Source organism: Dromiciops gliroides, chromosome 6, assembly GCF_019393635.1.
Source record: "Dromiciops gliroides isolate mDroGli1 chromosome 6, mDroGli1.pri, whole genome shotgun sequence".
In the NCBI taxonomy this organism is placed as follows: Eukaryota; Metazoa; Chordata; class Mammalia; order Microbiotheria; family Microbiotheriidae; genus Dromiciops; species Dromiciops gliroides.
Genome location: NC_057866.1, coordinates 258,974,318 through 258,993,887, shown reverse-complemented (window position 1 = coordinate 258,993,887; position 19,570 = coordinate 258,974,318). Strand labels below are relative to the sequence as shown.

The window sequence follows — 19,570 nt, the reverse complement described above, 5'->3', positions numbered from 1 at the left end:
AATCCACAGAGAGATGATAATTAAATCATGGGAGCAGATGAAATCTCCAGGTGAAGTAGTACAGACAGGGAAGGGAAGAGGGCACAGTACAGAACACTGAGGGGCACCTATGGTTAGAGGGAATGATCTGGAGGAGAATCTAACAGTCAGATAGATAGGAGGAAAACCAGGAGAGAATGGTATCCCAAAAACCTAGAGAGAAAAGAGTGTCAAGGAGGGGAGAATGATCAACAGTGACAAAGGCTACTGATAGGCCAAGGAAAATGAGAGTTGAGAAAAGATCATTGGTAACTTTGGAGAGAGCAGTTTCAGTAGAATGATAAGGTTGGGAGCCAGATTGTAAGGGGCTAAGAAGAAAAAGAGGAGAGAAAGTGAGGCACCTATTGTAGATGACCTTTTCAAAGAGTTTAGCTACAAAAGACAGAAGTGCTGGAGTTGGAAATGAGAAGAGCAGGGGTCTCAATTCATGCACCAGAGACAAACTTTAATCACAGGATCCTGAATTGATACACACTCTCAGATTCATCCAGATGGTCAGTGTATCTATTCAGTGGACCCAACTTAAACAATATAACATTAGAACTTTAACAGTGATGAATACAGGAACAAAATAGTCCTTGTGGGGAATGCCCAACTTCAACCAAAACCCATTGGTTCAGTGCATTCTGTTTGATTAATATGTTTGTTACTGAGTATCCTGGCTACAGCCTTGGAGTCTAATGGCTGGTCTTCTAGCTGGAGTCCCTGAGGTTGTTGCTCAGGTACAGTAATCATGCTATATTTTGTTAACTCATTCCAATCTATCCCCTACACAGAAGAGATATGGGACAATAGTTAGTGGGCACGGAAGGGTCAAGTGAGGGTTTTTTCAGGATAGGAGAAACATCAGCATGTTTGTAGGCAGTAAGAAATAAGCCAGGGGCAGCTAGGTAGTGCAGTGGATAGAGCACTGGCCCTGGTTTCAGGACGACCTGAGTTCATATCCAGCCTCAGACACTTGACACTTACTAGCTTTGTGACCTTGGGCAAGTCACTTAACCCTCATTGCCCTGCCCCCCCCCCCAAGAAATAAGCCAGCAGACAGGAGAGAGTAGAGATGACAGAGGAGAATAATCTACTGGAGGAGACAGGAATGGATTGGCATTGCTTGAGCAGGCAGAAGGGTTAACCTTGGTAAAGAATAAGACACTTCATCATGTGAGATAAGAGTGAAGGAAGAGAGAGTGGCAGAAGGCAGCTGAGTGGTAGGAGATGAGGCAGGGTTCTCAGCTAAGAGCATGTGGGGGAGAGGAAACCGTGGAAGGTTTGGGAAAGGATGCAAAGATTTGGAAGAGGCACTGTGGAGAACGGGAGCGTAAATTGATGAGAGATATAGTAAGATTGCCTAGCAGCAGTGAGGGCCCAGTTGAAGCTATGTTATATAAATTTGTAGTGGATCCAGTCAGAATGGTTGTATGCATTTTTCCACCTTTTTGTTCAGCAGGATGTATTTAGGCACAAAGGTTGAAAATGATGGGAGGGATCCAAGACTAAGTTTTTCAGAGTCACTGGGATGTGACAGATATGATCAGGTGTGAAAATGTTCATTGTGGAGTGCAGAGTGCCACTTCCATACCCTCAGAGGACAGGCTCAGTAGGAGATGGGAGGCCTGAATTTGAAGGGAGGCTGGCTCTTTGTGCTAGAGGCTCTCCACATCCCATTTGGGAAGTTGGTCTGGCAACAGGAGGTGGAAGTTATCTTGTGCTTGTAGAGATGGAAATGGTTGCATTGGGCATATGGCAGATTCCTGGCCTGGCCCCTGCCAGCTTTTCCTCAGGGGACACACTGCACCCGCAGGAGAGAGAAGCCTCATGGCATACCCTCTGTCGGATGAGATCACCAAATGAAATAATAGAGGGAGGAGAGAAGAGGGCACGCCTGTGGTCAGAGGCATGATGTGGGTGGGGATGCAGCAAAGAAGGCTGAGGAGTGGTCAGTTAGATCTGCATCTTTGCATGCTATCTCCCCTGTTAGAATGTGCTCCTTGAGGTGGGGACCATGTTTGCCTGTCTTTGTATCCCCAGGAAAGTTTAAAGATGCACCCGTCAAAAAAGGAATAAGGAGAATTACCTGAACACTCCTCCCCGCAGTTGAGGGCAGTACAAGATAGCGTGAATTCTATGGAAGCCTTGAAACAGGCAAGGAAGTGTAGGTGGAAAGCATGGCAACTACTAGAACCCCCAGCAGTGCTCAAATAGAGGAACAGTCTCAGGCAAAGACCAGGAAGAGGCAAATTCCTCCCTGCCCCCCCTCCCCCGGCACCACACCCCACTCAAGTTATTTCCAACATATAAATAGGCATCTCCTGACGGAGAAGTGGTGGACATAAGGGCAGAGACATATATTATTAAACACAGCCACTATGTAGATTCATTTTGCTTAGCCATGCTTAGCTGTTATAAGGAGTTTTCCCCTTTTCTTTCTCTCATTTAATTAGGGAGAAGGGAAAGAAAAGGTTAGTAATAGTGATGCCCTCAAAAAGATGACTTTAAGAAATACTCAAAAGAGGGGGCGGCTGGGTGGTGCAGTGGGTAGAGCACCGGCCCTGGAGTCAGGAGGACCTGAGTTCAAATCCGGCCTCAGACACTTAACACTTACTAGCTGTGTGACCTTGGGCAAGTCACTTAACCCCAATTGCCTCACTAAAAATAAATAAATAAAAATGAACGTTAAAAATAAATTTTAAAAAATCTAAGTGTACAATAGAAGAATGTTGAAAAGCACAGACAGAATTTCAAGAAAGCCAAGCTGTCATTAGCCACATGAAAAAATGTTCTAAATGAGAGGTGTTGACCATGCTGCCTTGCAACACTCCTGGGTGGAGCCCAAACCAAATGAAAGTGTGATTAGGGAATATTTAACAAAATAAATAAAAATACAACAAAACACAGATAACATATTTTAAAACTCAGGCATCAGGAATCCTTTTGACTCCACTGCTCTATATCACTAATAACTGGAGGAAAAGAAAATGAAAAGAATTTGAAACCTTCACACCTATTAAATTGGCAGTGATGACAAAAAAGGAAAAATGAGAAATGATGAAGTGGCTGCAAGAAAACAGGAACATTATTGAACTGTTGGAGGAGCTTTAGAATGGTCTAGTCATTCTGGAAAGTGTATTGGAGCTGTGGTCAAAAAGTCATTAAACTGTGCATCCCCTTTGATGCTCAAAAGATGTTAAGAAAGGGGAAAAGGATCCCTATGTACAAAAAGTGTTTACAGCCACACTTTTCATATTAGCCAGCAACTGGAAAGTCAGAAAATACCCATCTCTTGGGGAAAAGCTAAAGGAAAAAAAGGTATATTCATGTAATGGGATAAAATTGTGCCAAAAGAAATGACAAATCTCTAATGATAAGAGAGATGCAAATTAAAACAACTCTGAGGTACCACCTGACACCTATCAGATTGCCTAAATTGACAAAAAAGGAAAATAATAAATGTTGGAGAAGCTGTGGGAAAATTGGAACACTAATTCATTGTTGGTGGAGCTGTGAATTGATCCAACCATTCTGGAGAGCAATTTGGAATTATGCCCAAAGAGCGATAAAGCTGTGCATACCCTTTGACCCAGCAATACCACTTTTGGGTCTTTTTCCCAAAGAAATCATGGAAAGGGGAAAGGGACCCACATGTACAAAAATATTTATAGCTGCTCTTTATGTGATAGCAAGGAATTGGAAGTTGAGGGGGCGCCCATCAATTGGGCAATGGCTGGACAAGTTGTGGTATATGAATACAATGGAATACTATTGTGCTGTAAGAAACGATGAGCAGGAGTTCAGAGAAACCTGGAGGGTCTTGCGTGAGCTGATGATGAGTGAGATGAGCAGAACCAGAAGAACATTGTACACAGTAACATCAACATTGAGTGTTGATCTACTGTGATGGACTATATTCTTCTCACCAATGCAATGGTACAGAAGAGTTCCAGGGAACTCATGATAGAAGAGGATCTCCAAATCCAAGAAAAAAAAAAAAGAACTGCGGAATATAGAATGAACCATACTATTTCTTTTGTTTTTGGTGCTGTTGTTTTTTTCTATTTTGAGGTTTTTCGTCATTGCTCTGATTTTTTCTCTTATAACATGACTAATGCAGAAATAGGATTAATGTTATTATGTGTGTATATGTGTGTGTGTGTGTGTGTGTGTGTGTATAACATCAGATTACCTGCTGTCTAGGGGAGGGGGGAGGGAGAAAAATCTGAAATTATAAAGCTTGTATAAACAAAAGTTGAGAACTATCTTTACATGTAACAGAAAAAATAAAATACTTTATTAATTAAAAAAAAATAAATGACAAAATGAACTCTTTTAAAGATACCTGGGAAAACCACTATGAACTGATGCTGAGTGAGGCAGGTATAACTAGGATAATAGATGTGATATGATATATATGATATATATGATATATGGCCAAGGTTAACTCTTCTGTCCAAGTGATTCCAAATCCACCCTGTCTTCTCCAGTAGATTATTCCCCTATGTCATCTCCACTTTTTATTTTTAATCTCTCTTGTCTGCTGGCTTATTTCCTACTGCCTACATGTATGTATGTAAATGTCTATATACATACACACAGACATATATGTTGCAGTGTTTTGGCCTTCGTTCTCCAAGAGGACCATGACATCATCATGACTTGAAGTGGATTGGATCTAAGTGAGGGAGGGCTGTGCAAGGTCACAGATGTTTAAGGCAATTGGGGTTAAGTGAATTGCCCAGAGTCACACAACTAGTAAGTGTCTGAGGTGAAATTTGAACTCAGGTCCTTCTGACTTCAAGGCCAATGCTCTATCCACTGTGCCACCTAGTTGTCTCTCTCTCTCTTTCTCTCTCTCTCTCTCTCACACACACACACACACACACACACACACACACACACACACACACACACACACGCTCACACCACACACACACACACATGTTTATATATATACATACTGCCACCTAGCTGCCATATATATATACACACACATTCATATACATATATGTACTTGTACATGTATATAGATGTATAGAGAGATATAAAACGACAGCAGCATTATAAAGAAAAAAACTTTATGAGACTTTAAATCTCTGATTGGTGCAATGATAAACCATGATTGATGATCAAGTATTTTATGCACCTCTTGCCAGAAAGATGAAGGACATAAAATGCAGAATGAACCAAGAATTATTAGAAATGCCTGATGCAAGAACTTGTTTTATTGTTCTGTGTATATTTGTTATAGGGGTTTTCTGGTTTGGTTTTGGTTTTTGGTTAAAAAATTCAGTTGGGGATAGGAGAAGTGGGAGAGAAAAATAATAAATGTTTATAAAAATGAATGAATAAATAAACTAACAAAAAAGTATATCTCAGCAAAGTCAACTACATTTAAAATTATATATCTAGAGCAATGGACTCTGAACTTTTTGATAGTACATCTCTATAAGTAAAAAACTTTTCACTGCCTAGTTTCATTCAAGACAACTCCAGGATCATCTACTATATTATTCTAGGAGAATTTTTCTGGTTTGGCTCTGTTGCTGTCATTTGCTTGACACATTTGCACATTTGTCATTTGCATGTCGCATAACTAAGTAGAGCTTGCAAAATTTATCCTGAGAGCTCACATTTTGGCTCCAGTGATTATTTGGTCAGCGGCTAGATTATAAGTACACAGTCAGAGAATGTTTTACTATTGTTTTGTTTTGTTTTTTTTTATCCTCAGGGAAAAACATAGTGCTTGATACATGTTATTACGTGTTTTACTTTTTAGATTCCATTAGCTGTATGTTTACACCACTGTTGCTGCCTCTGCTACCAGCCCTCTAATGTTGTCTCAGCCCTAAATTGATCATGTACAAAAAAGTTCCCACTTTCTCCCTCTTTCTGAGTATATTCCTTTTTTTCTTCCTTTCCTTTCTTTTAAGATCATCAAACATTCCCAAACCACTTCCAGTACCTTTGTCTTAGTTAACTCCCTCTGGGACTCTTGATGACTTTAGGATTCTTAGAGGACACTTGATTTTTCTTCTTGTATTAGAATGTAAGAACTTTATTCTTGTATAGTCCTTTGTAAATTCTCAAATTTGTTAGCCTTTTAAAAATTGCTCTGGACTTTATACAGGAAGAATCAAGTGCCCTCTAGGAATCTTAATTTTTCTTGGTAAACAATTCTTATTTCTAAGCCTGTCTCTTTGCCTTTGGAATGTCCTATTTCAAATTCTTCTCTCCTCTGTTATGGTACATGCCAAATCATGTGCGATTCTAAATGGTTCCACTGTACTTGAACTCTTTCTTTCTGATTGTAGTATTTTCTTTTTATAACATGGGTTCTTTGGATTTTGGCCGACATTCCTGAGAATTTTTCATTTGGTGTTATTTTGAGAAGAATGGCAGATTCTGTTTTCATTCTGCCTTTTGATTCTAATAAGTCTACAATTTAAATTCATGATTTCTTGAAATAAGGTATCTTGTTCTTCTTTTGGTCATGACTTTCAGGTAATCCAATTTTTTTTGTTTTTTCTCTCCAACATCTTTCCTAGGTCATTTGTTTTTTGAGTCTTGACTTTGTTTTAATATTTCTTTTTGTCTCATGGAATCATTAACTTCTATTTGGTACATTGTAATTTTCAATAAGTCTATTCCTTGAGTAAGGTTTTATACTTATTGTTCTAATCTGTTCCTTTTCATTTTAAGTCTTTACAAGAGAGTTTATGTTTCTTTTCTAATTCTTCTTCTCTAGAGTTTTAAATTTCAATTACAATACCATTTTTTCAACTTTTGCTAAATTTCTTCAAGGAATTCTAATTGGCCTTGTACCCAAGCTGTGTCTTTCCTTAACGCTTTGCTTGTTGCTGTTGTAGAGCAGCAGTTCTCAAAATGCGGTCTGGGAACTCACAGAGCTCCCTGAGACTACCCTTAACTACATCAGCAAAGCTCTTGGGGGTGTCTTCAATAACTTTTTAGAGTATAAAGCATTCCTAAGACCAAAATGTTTGAGAACAAGTTGGAGGACTGCTGGAGTTATCTTCTTCAGGCATTGTGTGTTGGACATCCTTGGATTCCCAATAGTTATTCATCATGATTGTCTTTTTTTCTTTACTCATTCTTCTGATCATACTTACTGATATGGGACTTTGTGTTAGGGCTATGGTCTTTGGTGTGTGTGGGTGTGTGTGTGTGTGTGTGTGTGTGTGTGTGTGTGTGTGTGTGTGTGACAAGAGGTGCCAACACTTCTTTCTCCAGGTTGAATACTCTGTTCAAGGATCTCAGGGCTGGCTCAGACCACATAGAGATAAATTTTTAGAATACCCTAAGACCGTATTTATTACATGGTATGATCAATGCTCTACTAGTCTGACTTTGTAGGCTCCAGGTCCTGGTTTGGGTCTGGGCCCTGGTTGCAGGCTTTCCCTGGACTAGAGATCCAGTAGACAACTGTCGGCCCCAAGCGTGTCAGCTATTTGGAAGCTCTGTCGTTTTAGAGTAACAAACCACAGACTGCACCTGGTCGCTCTTCCTGCTTTGGTGACTCAGCTGCAGGCCCCAACCCTAGTCTGTACTGGATCTGTAACTCCATTCTTGCATAAGAACAGCACAGATGTCAGCTCACCCCATTCCTATTCCTTGCTCTATACTTAGTCATAGGCCCCAGCCGGTCCCCATGCTGGAAGGATGGGCCTTCCTAGCTGGATCACTGCTAACTCCTTGGAGGCCTTTTGCTGGCTCTCTGTGCTGATCTGGGCTGGAAAAATGGCCAACTGTACTTTCTCCCTAGATTTTCTAATCACTTCTCCTGCCGGTGCTCTCTCTTAGTCTTTGGTGTCATGATTGTCGGAGAGAGTTGGGCTTTATCACTCCTTTTTATTCCTTCATCTTTGATAGTCTCCCTTTCATGCATTTCTCACTTAAGCCCATGTCCCTCCACACTACACTTTAGCCAAAGTCTCTCTTCTGATGCACCTGATAAAGGTAGACTGTCATCTCCCTACATGTCAGTAGGAACACCAAATCAGGGGCTCACTCAAAAGCCACCTGCCTGTGCTTACCAGGATGAGAGGAGTTACCTGATCTCAAACTGTATTATAAAGCAATAATTATCAAAACAATCTGGTACTGGCTAAGAAGTAGAAAGGTAGATAGTGGAATAGAATAGATAGAAATTACACTATAGTGTAATCTAGTATATGATAAACCCAGAGATCCAAGCTTTTAAATAGGATTTTTTTTTTTTTGGTTTTTTAGTGAGGCAATTAGGGTTAAGTGACTTGCCCAGGGTCACAGAGCTAGTAAGTGTCAAGGGTCTGAGACTGGATTTGAACTCAGGTCCTCCTGAATCCAGGGCCGGTTCTCTATCCACTGCGCCACCTAGCTGCCCCAGATCCAAGCTTTTAGAACAAAAACTCATTATTTGACAGAAACTGCTGGGAAAGGGTAGCTAGGTGGTACAGTGGATAGAGAACCGGCCTTGGATTCAGGAGGACCTGAGTTCAAATCCAGCCTCAGACCCTTGACACTTAGTAGCTCTGTGACCCTGGGCAAGTCACTTAACCCTCATTGCCCGACCAAAAACAAACAAAAAACAAAACTGTTGGGAAAACTGGAAAATAGTATGGCAGAAACTATGAATAAACTAACATCTCCCACTGTATACTAAAATAAGGTCAAAATGGGTACAGGATTTAAGGATAAAGGATGATACCATAAGCAAATTAAGAGAGTATGGAATCGTTTATCTGTTAGATTTATGGGCAGGGGAAGAATTTAGGACCAAATAAGATCTAGAGAATAAAACAAAATATGAAATAGATCATTTTGATTATATAAAATTAAAAAGCTTTTGCATAGGGGACAGCTAGCTGGTGCAGTGGATAAAGCACCAGCCCTGGATTCAGGAGAACTTGAGTTCAAATCTGGCCTCAGACACTTGACACTTACTAGCTGTATGACCCTGGGCAAGTCACTTAACCCTCATTGGCCTGCAAAAAAAAAAAAAAGCTTTTGCATAAACAAAACTAATGTAATCAAGATTACAAGGGAGGCAGAAAACTGGAAAAGAATTTTGAAACAAATATCTCTGATAAAGGCCCCATTTCTCAACTTATATAGAGAACTGAGTCAAATTTATAAAAATACAAGTCATTCCGCACTTGATAAATGGTCAAAGGATAAGAACAGGCAGTTTTCAGACAAAGAAATCAAAGCTATCTATAATCATGAAAAAATGCTCTAGATCACTATTGATCAGAGAAATGCAAATTAAAACAACTCTGAAGTATCACCTCACACCTATCAGAGTGGCAAATATAACAAAAACGGAAAATATTGTATTCGGAGGGGATGTGGGAAAGCTGGGATGCTAATCCACTGCTGGAGGAGTAGCGAAAAGATCCAACCATTCTAGAGAACAGGTTGGAACTATGCCCAAAGAGCCATAGAACTGGGCATACCCTTTGATCCAGCAATACCACTGCAAGATTTATATCCCAAACACATCCTCCAAAAGAGAAAAAGACCTATTTGTACAAAAATATTTATAGCAGCTCTTTTTGTGGTGGCTAAGAGTTGGAAATCAAAGGAATGTCCATCAGTTGGGAAATGACTAAACAAACTGTGGTATACTAAGGTGATGAAATATTATTGTGCTATAAGAAACAACAAGGAGGATGACTTCAGAAAGGCCTAGAAAGACATGTACAAACTGATGTATTGGGAAGTGAGCAGAACCAAGAGAACACTGTACACAGAGACAGCAATATTGTTTGATGAAGAACTGTGAATAACTTGACTATTCTCGACAATACAATGATCCGAGACAATCCCAAAGGACTGTTGATGAAACATATTAGCCACCTCCAAAGAAAGAACTCATATTGATGGAACACACTGAAGCATGCTATTTTTCACTTTCTTTCATTTTTTTTCTTTTTTCTTTTTCCTTTTTTCTTTTTGCGGGGCAGTTGGGGTTAAGTGATTTGCCCAGGGTCACACAGCTAAGTGTTAAATTTCTGAGGCTGGATTTGAACTCAGGTCCTCCTGACTCCAGGGCCGGTGCTCTATCCACTACACCACCTAGCTGCCCCCATTTTTTTCTTTTAATCAAGTTTTCTTGTACAAAATGACAAATATGGTAACGTTTTACATAATCATATGTGTATAACCCATATGTGACTGCTTGCTGCCTCAGGGAAGGGGAAAGGGATGGAGGGAGGGAAGGAAGGATAAAAAATGGAACTCAAAACTGTAAATAAAAATGTTTATTACATTAAAGAAAGATGTGGTTCTGCTATAGCTGAACAGTATGAGCCTTTGCAAGTCACTTGTCTTTCTTCTACCTTAAGTTTGCTTATTCATATAATAACAAAGATGATCCACATCACCTCTGCTGTCTCTCCTGGCTCTAACATATACAATTCTAGTTGAGTCTATGTTCAGTGATCAAGGAAGTAGATGCAAAAATCCACAAGTCTTTATCTTGCCTGCTTGTGTGCTAATGCAGTAACTTATGGGGTGCTGCATCATGGTGTGATGAAAAGAATATCAGATGTGGATTCAGAACCTCTGAGTTGGAGTCCTAGCTCTGCCACTGACTTCAGGTGTGACCTTGGATAAATCATTTTTCCCTCAGCCTCAGTTTCTTTCACTGTACAATCAGAATGATCACACACTACTTAACTGGCAGAATTATTGTGAGTAAAACACTTTGTTTACTTTAGGTCACAGAGAAACCTCAGATTCACAATTTTAGGACAGAAGTCAATAAAAAGCTTTATTGGTACGTTTCCTGCCAAGACAAGGAGAGGTCAGTTGACTCATGAAGTTTCTATCAGACAAGTGAGTTCTGATTACAAATAGGTCTCAGGTAGTATATATAGAATCCAAAAGTCAGAGTGGTCATTCGGGATTGCAGGCTGTTTACAGCTGGCCTTGGAAATGAGGGAGGGCAGTTTATTGTGCTCCTTACGATGGAAGAGAGATTGACTATTTTGCCCATCGGTCATTGGCCGTGGGGAACGGAGCAGGGCAACTTTGTTCTTATCTGTAGCCAGCCTTGCAGACCTCCTGGGAAGAGGACAAAATTGAAAATGGGAGGTGGACGTGACAGCTCATTTTACACTGAAATGGAGGCTAGAGTCAGAAAAGTCTCCCACCTTGCCTCCACACTTAGCAAGTGCTATATAAATATGAATGACTCAGTGAGGAACCTGAACTAGTGAGGAGCTATATGAAAAGAGTGATTGTGAAGATAAAAGTGATAAAGATTTGGTACTAGATTAGACATGTGAGATAAGAGTGAGAATTAGAGGATAATGCCAAAGTTTCAGGTATGGATGACTAGAAAAATGTTGGTGCCCATGATGATCAAAGGGAATTGGGGAAGAGAGAAGGAATTTGGAGAAAAGATGATGAATTCTGTTTTGGGCATGTTCTGCTTGAGATGCCTATGGGACATATAATTAGTAATGTCCCAAATAAAACTGGTGATGTAGGACTGGAGCTTAGGAGACAAATGGGGCAGAATATAGAGATCTGGGGATCATCTGTGTAGAGATGATGATTGAACACATGGGAACTGATGAGATCACCAAGCAAGATGGTATAAGGTGAAAAGAGGAGAGAGCCCAGTAAAACCTTTGGGGGAATACCCACAGTGAGTGGGTGTGAACCACGAAAGGAGAATGAGAGGGAGGGGTGAGACAGGTAGGAGAAGCGCCAGGAGAGAGGAGGGCATGTCCATCCTTAGCTGGTCAACAGTGTCAGGTGCTACACTGGTCAGTAAGGATGAAGGCTCACAGGTTTGGCAATTAAGAGACTAATAGCAACTTTGGAGGAAACCACTTCAGTTGATTGATGAGGTTGGAAGCCAGATTGCAGAGGGTCTTGAAGAGGGCTCCACAGCGGTCTTCTCATCCTAGATCTCTCAACTCTGGGGCCTTCTCATTCAGGAAGATCTCTTTGCTCTTTCATCTCCTTTCTCTTATGTGTCAGTTCCTCCCAGAATCTCTTTTAAAGAAGAGTCCAGGGCGGCCATGTACACTCCCCTTTCCTCTCTGGGTTCTGCTCCTGCTTCTCTAGATTACTTTCTCTACCATGTCCTCCCTTCCCCCATCTCCACTTTTCAGCTACTTTTTATGTGTTGTCTTCCCCAATAGAATGCAAGGTCATTGAGAACAAGGACTATCTTTTTGCTTCTGTTCCTGGCACTCACCCCAGTGCCTGACACATTCTGTGATTGATCAGTGCTTGTTGTCTTGACTTGAGAGTGAAAGGAAGGGGCAGCTAGATGGCGCAGTAGATAAAGCACTGGCCCTGGATTCAGGAGGACCTGAGTTCAAATCCGGCTTCAGACACTTAACACTTACTAGCTGTGTGACCCTGGGCAAGTCACTTAACCCCAATTGCCTCACCAGAAGAAGAAGAAGAAGAGTAAAAGGAAAAGGAAGCGAAGACATCAAAGAAGGTGGATTTTTTTTTTCAAGGAATTTAGTCAAGAAGGAAGGAAATACAGGATGATAGCTGGCTGGAAATAGTAGGATCAAGAGAGAATTGAACTATTAGAGAGACATGGACTTGCTTGTAGTGGAGAAGCATTCAGGAGATAGGGAGAAATGGAAGATGGGAAAGGGAGTGGGGGTGATAATGCTGGAAAAGAGGGGAATGGGCGGGATCAAGGTTTTATCTGGTGAATTTGACCCAGGCAGGGGAAAAGGCCATTTTTACGTGAGGCTGCTGGAGCAAAGGAGACAGTTAGGAAAGATGTCGGAAGGAAGGAGCATGCAGTGGAAGGCAGGAGACAGAGCTCTCATTTCTGGCCTAGACTTTTAGAACTTTTCAGCAGAGGTGGGGGCTGGGGAAGGGGCGCTCTCAGAGGCTTGAGGGAGATGAGGAGGTTTCAAACAGCTTCTGTGGAGAGTGGGATAGTGACTCTATCAGAGAGGAGCAGGATGGGGGCAAAGGCCCAGTTGAAATGAGATAAAATACATTTATAGTGGAGCCAATTAACATAGTTTCACAATTCTCTTCAAGTTCATTCAGCGGCTCTCAAATAGGAGCAAAAGAGCAGACAGAATGCAGGCTGGGGTATGCTGGAGCTGCTTTGGCAGTCAGTCAATGCTGCAAATCTGGGCTTGATTTATTGTCTAGACTTAAGAAAGTGATGGGGAAATGGTAATAAAGTAGATTAATCTTCAGAGTGTTGTGGGCATTATTTTTCACCCTCCTTTCATAAATACTAACCCGCATATCCTGAATACAAGAGTGGAGCTTGTCAAGGTGTGTTCAGTGACAGGACAAGAGGCTGGGGGGGGGGGGGAAGAGATGGAGAGAGAGGGAGGATAGAACTGAATGGATTCACAAAAAGTGGAGACACGGAAGGGAAGAGCACACAGAGCCAACTGCTAGAGTGAAATCCTGACATAGAGTAGAGCTGCTTTATTAAAGTGGACACATCCAGTGCCTTCTCTGAGGCAGTAGATGGAGCGCTGGGCCTGAGTCAGAAAGTCCTTAGTTCAAATGTGACCTCAGATTCTTACTAGCTGTGTATCCCTGGGCAAGTCACTTCACCTCTCTTTGCCTCATTTTCCTCACCTGTAAAATGGGGTTAATAACAGCACCTACATCACAGACTTGTTGTGAAGATTAAATAAGATACTAGCTTAATTTTATTTTGCGGGGGAGGGGCAGGGCAATGAGGGTTAAGTGACTTGCTCAGGGTCACATAGCTAGTAAGTGTTAAGTGTCTGAGGCAGGATTTGAACTCAGGTCCTCCTGGATCCAGGGCCGGTGCTTTATCTACTGTGCCACCTAGCTGCCCCCTAAAATACTATTTTTAAAAAGTGCTTAGCACAGTGCCTGAAACATGTAGACATTATAATACTCCCTTTTCCCATTTTATTTTACCTTTAAATTCTTTTTTTTCATTTATCAGGCATTTCTTTTTTTTCTCTTTCCACTTCTCCCTTTCACTTACCAAGGAGTTTTCATTTGGGGATTTCTTTTTTGTTTTAAAATGTGCACACCAGGCATTGTTTAGTCATTTTTTAGTTGTATCTGACTCTGTGACCGCAGTTGGGGTTTTCTTGGCAATTCTCCAGCTCATTTTACAGATGAGGAAACCGGGACAAACAAGGTTAAGTTACTTGCCCAAGGTCACACAGCTAGTAAGTGACTGAGGCCAGATTTGAACTCTGGTACTTCTGACTCCAGGTCCAGTGCTCTATCCACTGTGCCACCTAGCTGCCCCATTCTCAGCATGGGGGACAGCCTATGAACAGGCACTGCAGGAGACTAATGATGGACATATTCATGTCCAGTGCGATGTGAACTGCTTGTCACTTTTAGGGGGACAGGACCTTTTGGTTACATCAAGCAGCTGGTTAGATTTAGCTCCATTCTTTAGGAGGGCATTTCATAATCCAAGGGACGGGAAAGGAAGTTATCGCCCAGCTTCTGGCCATTCAGGGAGTATGCAGATGTGGTCAGAGAATTCTGAGTGGCTTAGAGACATCATGAGCCCATCCATAACGGTGATTGAAGGCACAGGGAGGAGCCCCAGTATAAATAGCAGTGGCCAAGCAAGGGTCACTTGTCACTGCCAAGTTGTTTGGGGGTCATCTATAAAAAGAAAAGTACTGCCTGTCTCGGTTATCACTGTCAACAAAGTCTCACCCCTCCTTGGAAGGCCAATCTCTAGCTGGGAGAATTTGGGGAAGCAACTGGGGCCTTAGAATCAACCAGTCATCCTCCCCAGAAAGGCAAAAAAGCAAGGTAAACTTTTAAAATTCTTTACACTAAAGCTTAAGAAATGGGAATTTTTAGGAGTATCTTAGTCCAAACCTACCCAGGCAATATGGCTTGAAGGAAGGAACGCTGCGTTTGGAGTCACCGAACCCGACTGTGGATTCTAGCTCTTCCCCTTCTTCACCAAGTGAAGCAGGATGTCATTTAGCTCCGCTGGGCCCCTGGTTTCCCCATAGATGAAAGAGGCGTTTGCGCTGCATGATCTTTAGGGCTGCTTCGAGCTCTCATTCTCTGATCTTACATTACATTGTGTCAGAGGCTCCTCCTGCTTGAGAGGCGGTGGGCTCGGCTTGGTGGGAAGAATGTTGCACCTCAGATTTGGCTGGAACAATCATTCTCTCTGTGACTGGGGCTAGCCACTTCTCATCTTCCTCATCTGTAAAACGAAGACGTTAATGCCTTTAAGGCATCCCTTTTAAGATTTTTGTCAGAACCAACTGAGGTAATACAATATAATAATATCCTCTGCAACTCTGAAAGTATTGTCATTGTTGGCTAACATTATTACCTTGGGACTGATTCCGGGTGAAAGGAACTGGAAAAAAAAGTGATCTGTTAAGTCAGGCTTTCACGTATATTTTTATATATTTGGTGAAATGGCTAACGTGAGATGGAAATTTGTGATACCCTGTCATGGAACTGGTAATGCTGGTCCCCTGTAACTTTTGATCTCCGTTATTTACCATTCATATATAGCTGACATGGTTCGTAAAGAGAGCACTTTATGCATATTCTATTGTCTGTTTCTCACACTGCTTTTAGGCAGGTAGTATTAATATGATCATGGGGAAATGGGGGCTTAGAAAAATTGATTATCCCAAAGTTATCTGGTCATAAGTGGCAGAGTCAGGCTTTGCATATGGGTTCTCTGATGCCAAATCTGGAAGTCTTTACAAGATACTGCCCTGGTCCTTCTTATTGTCACTGGCTGTATGATTAAATTACTCTGTTGTTAACCTTAGGAAATGGGCAAAGGGAAGAGAAAGGCAGAGCCGCTGTCTCAGCTTCAGCAAGCTCTGCCTTTCATGGAAATAGTAAATAGCATGGTGTCCTCAGCCTACAGAAGGTTTTTAAGTGTCCAGTGTACCTTTCTCAGTCTTGTAAACACAGGATTAAATATTAGGCATTAAGCAGAGCCCTGTAGGCCTATTTACAGGTTTTTTATGTGATGCATGTCCCCACCTACAGGCACAGAAGGGAAGGCTTGGATTTTTTTGGAGCCTTTCCTTCGATTTGGATAGTTTTTTTCTGGTATAACCTCTCGCCTACCACAAGCAGTTACCAGCATGTCTTTGTCACCCAAAGGGACTGACTCCAGTGTGCAGAGAATTTGAAAGAAGAATTTTTTTACTCCCTGTATGGACAGTGTTTTACCTAGAGAACAGTTACAGAAAGCTCTTAGCAGTAAGACGATCAGTACCCAATTCAAAGACTGCCTCTTATAGGAAGCCTTTTCTCTTCATTAAAGACTTTTCTCAGTCCAGTGCCTCCCTATTTATTTATTGATAGCATTGCCTGATGCCTGCTGGATAGCTCAAGCTCAAAATGTTTGAAACATTTTCCCTACAATCCATCCATTCTCCAAAGGTATCTATTTCTGGGGAGAATTGTTCTAGTTGATTCTTCTAGTCACCCAAGTTCATAAGCTAGGAGCCATCCTCAACACTTCCCTCCCTCCCTCTCTTTCTCACCAACCTTCCCTCTCCTCCCAGTTCTAATTATTGACCAAATCTTGCCAATTCTGTCTCCGCAGTACCCCAGTCTCCCCCAATACTCTACTCCAGACCCACATCACCTCTCACCTAGCCTACAGTGGCCACCTCAGTGGTTCCCTTGCTTCCGGGTGAGCCCCCTCTTTGGCAGCCGCCAAGGTGAAAGTCTGAACTCCTCATTCCCCTGCTCAAGCAATTCCAGTGTCTCTGTTCAAAGAGAACCACCTCACCTGGGCACCTCAAGCTGTCTACAATCTGGCTCCAGCCTCAAGATAATATGGCATAGTGGATAAAGTGCTGTACTCAGTGTGAGGGAAAGCTGGGTTCAAATCCTGTCTCAGACGATAGCTATTTAGACCATCTCCAACCATTTAAAGGGTGGGAATCTGTTCCTCATCTGTAAAATGAGGGGGCTGGACTAGATCGCCTCTAGCTCCTTCCAAACACCCAATTCTTTCTCCTTTGTTTTAGTCATCAGAATAGGGATTGATTTAATCAAAGGAGCAGACTGTACTGAATCTAATTGAGGCTTTTCATGATGACCCAGCGAGAGGCAAGTGTGGTGTAGTAGATAGAACCGGCAAGAGCTGGGTTCAGGTTTGATCCCTGACACATACTGGCTGCATGAGCCTGGGCAGTGGTTTCTGCATCTTTCTAAGATTAAAAGTTGGCGAGAAGACACTGACTTGTACTGGTAGAAAGTTTCCTTACCTGGGAATTCCCCGTACCAGTTAAATCAAAGGTCTAATCCCTATCTCTAGCCACTGTGATTAATCTTTGCATTTTGCTGTAATTATAGATAAGGAGGAATGGTATAGTGAAAAGAGCTCTGAATCTGGAGTCAGGAAAGATCTGGGTTCAAATTCTGCTTCTACTCTTTTTAGCTGTGTGACCCTGGGCAAATCATACAACGTCTTTGAGCCTCATTTCCAGTTGTGAAAATGGGACTAAGACACATAGTACCTTTGGGGGTTGCTATGAGGTCAAATGAAATGTATATAATTTTGTTATTGTGTAAAACCAGTCACTAATGCAGAATCATTCTGAAGTGACCCCATGTTTTAATCTTGCTGGACTCTGACTACCTGCAGCCAGCTTCCTGGGGAGGGTGGTCCTGCAGGAGGAGGCGTCCTACATGTGTTAATCATGGCTCTCCTTTGTTAATCCCATCTCCTCTTAATGAGTAAAGTGGGAGCAGCTGCCACACATGCTCACCGCATCTCCTCTTTAGAATTGTGGACCAATCAAAATACTTAAGGAGTAGCTGAGAGGGGATTGTGGGGTTATGCAATCAAAATACTCTTGCCCTTATGTGGAAGATGCTGACTCCTGTCTATAAAAGCAGTGCCCACTTTGAATCCCAGATCAGCCCAGTGGCCCACCCATCAACGTTTCTCTGCCTTGGTATGTTTATAAACTCTATTTTAAACTCCTCTTCCTGAATTTTGCCTCTCTAATCAGGATAAAGGCCCGTCGTAGAATTTTCCTTTTTAACAATACCAATAGTATTGGTGCTGAAGAAGGAAAAGCACTCACTCTCTTCTCTGGCCACTGTGAGCATTTTGGGTCAAATCTAGACACACTTTTCCTTCCTCCCACCATTCAGATCCCATTCTATAATCCCACCCTCCACCACACCCCTGCAATAGCTTTCTTTGTACTTATGTGGAGGATGGGGGAGAGGAGTAACCGGGGCCACATGTGCTGACTAGCCCAGACTAGTCCCAGATGGTAAAAATGACTCTTACCCAATTGTATCATAGGGCAAAAGAAGGAAAACCTTGGATTCAGTTTGGTTCTGCCTTTAGGGATGTTTAGAAAAAATACTAATAAAATCATAATAAGATTTTCTTTCGCAATTTGGCTCAGCCCTACAGCCAAGAGAAAAATCTGGCCTTGAACCTTAGACCTTCCTGTTTCTCTGTACCAGTACTCACACTGGTCCATTCTGCTATGGCCCCTTGTACTGATCATTAGCAGATGCATCAACTAGATTTCTCTAGCCAGCAAAAATAATTCAAATCACTTAATAACAAATAAGAAAAGTAAGAATAATGGTTAGGGAGAAGAACCAGGCTAAATAATGATCAAAATACCATTATCTAGCTCAGACTACACAAAGACCAGCCAGAATCCTGTAGGTAATGGGAAGAGCTGGCTCAAAATAAACTGGAAGCCTTCTACCGCTCAGACCAGAAATGTTCCAGGGACATCTGAACTCTGTACCCAGAGGAAGGAAATCTGGGGTGCTTGGATGAGGAAGCTCCAAGAAGATTGGAAATCCCTAGCTCTCTGACCTGGAACCCACAGCTCTGACCTGTGATGCTCCCAAAGGCTCTGAATTCCAAAGCACTTTGAACTCAGAAGATCTTGGGGAATGGGGCTGGATTCCTGAAATTTGCTAGTGCTCTGAGTGTAGACATACCAGGAGAAGAAGAAACCAGCAACAGAAACCCAGAAGTTAAAGGTCAGGACCAAAGAGGGCCCAACCACCCCCTCTAGGCCCGAGGGCATAGAGTCCAACCCTTGGTCAAAGTCCAGCATCAGGACCTGAGGCTAGAGATAGGAGTCAAGAGGAGACTGAACACTATGGGGAAGTGTGTGTCTCTTAAATGCCTACAAGACGAACCCAGAAAAAGAGAGTAACTGCACTATAACTTCAGTACTACAGGAGTACCTAGAAGAAGTGAAACAGAGAGTAAAAAATGAAATTATATATAAAGCATCTGCCATGTGCAAGGCTCTGTGCTTAGCACTGGAAGCACAAACACAAAGAAGGCAGTCCCAAGTCTCAAGATGAAAAAGCAGGGTAGGAAGAAGGATGAGAGTGGGGGTGGGGCAGAAGGGAAGCAAGAAAAGTGTCCAGATGTGAGGCATGGCGGAAAAGTCAGACAGTACCAGAGTGCGCAGCAGATATTCTGAACCGAGCTCCCTCCTTAAGTGGGGGCTTTTGGACTTCATTTCTCCGCCCCCACATCAAAAGGACCAGGATGCTGATGAGGCAGAATGTCAAGGGTATTTGCCAT

At 42.1% G+C, this 19,570-nt stretch overlaps 1 protein-coding gene across 4 annotated transcripts in view; it reads left to right on the top strand.

The window, feature by feature from the left end:
• ART3 (ADP-ribosyltransferase 3 (inactive)) overlaps positions 1-19,570 on the top strand; it is a 70,132-nt gene that overhangs the window by 19,999 nt on the left and 30,563 nt on the right. Inside the window, exon 1 of one of the 4 annotated variants that reach the window (XR_006353666.1) lies at positions 14,627-14,799. The exons of 1 other annotated variant lie outside the window; for it this stretch is intronic. The gene's annotated coding sequence lies outside the window, so the exon portion shown is untranslated. Of the gene's footprint in view, positions 1-14,626; positions 14,800-19,570 lie in introns of those variants that run through there. 2 more of the 4 variants (XM_043973533.1, XM_043973531.1) reach the window with 2 other exon arrangements.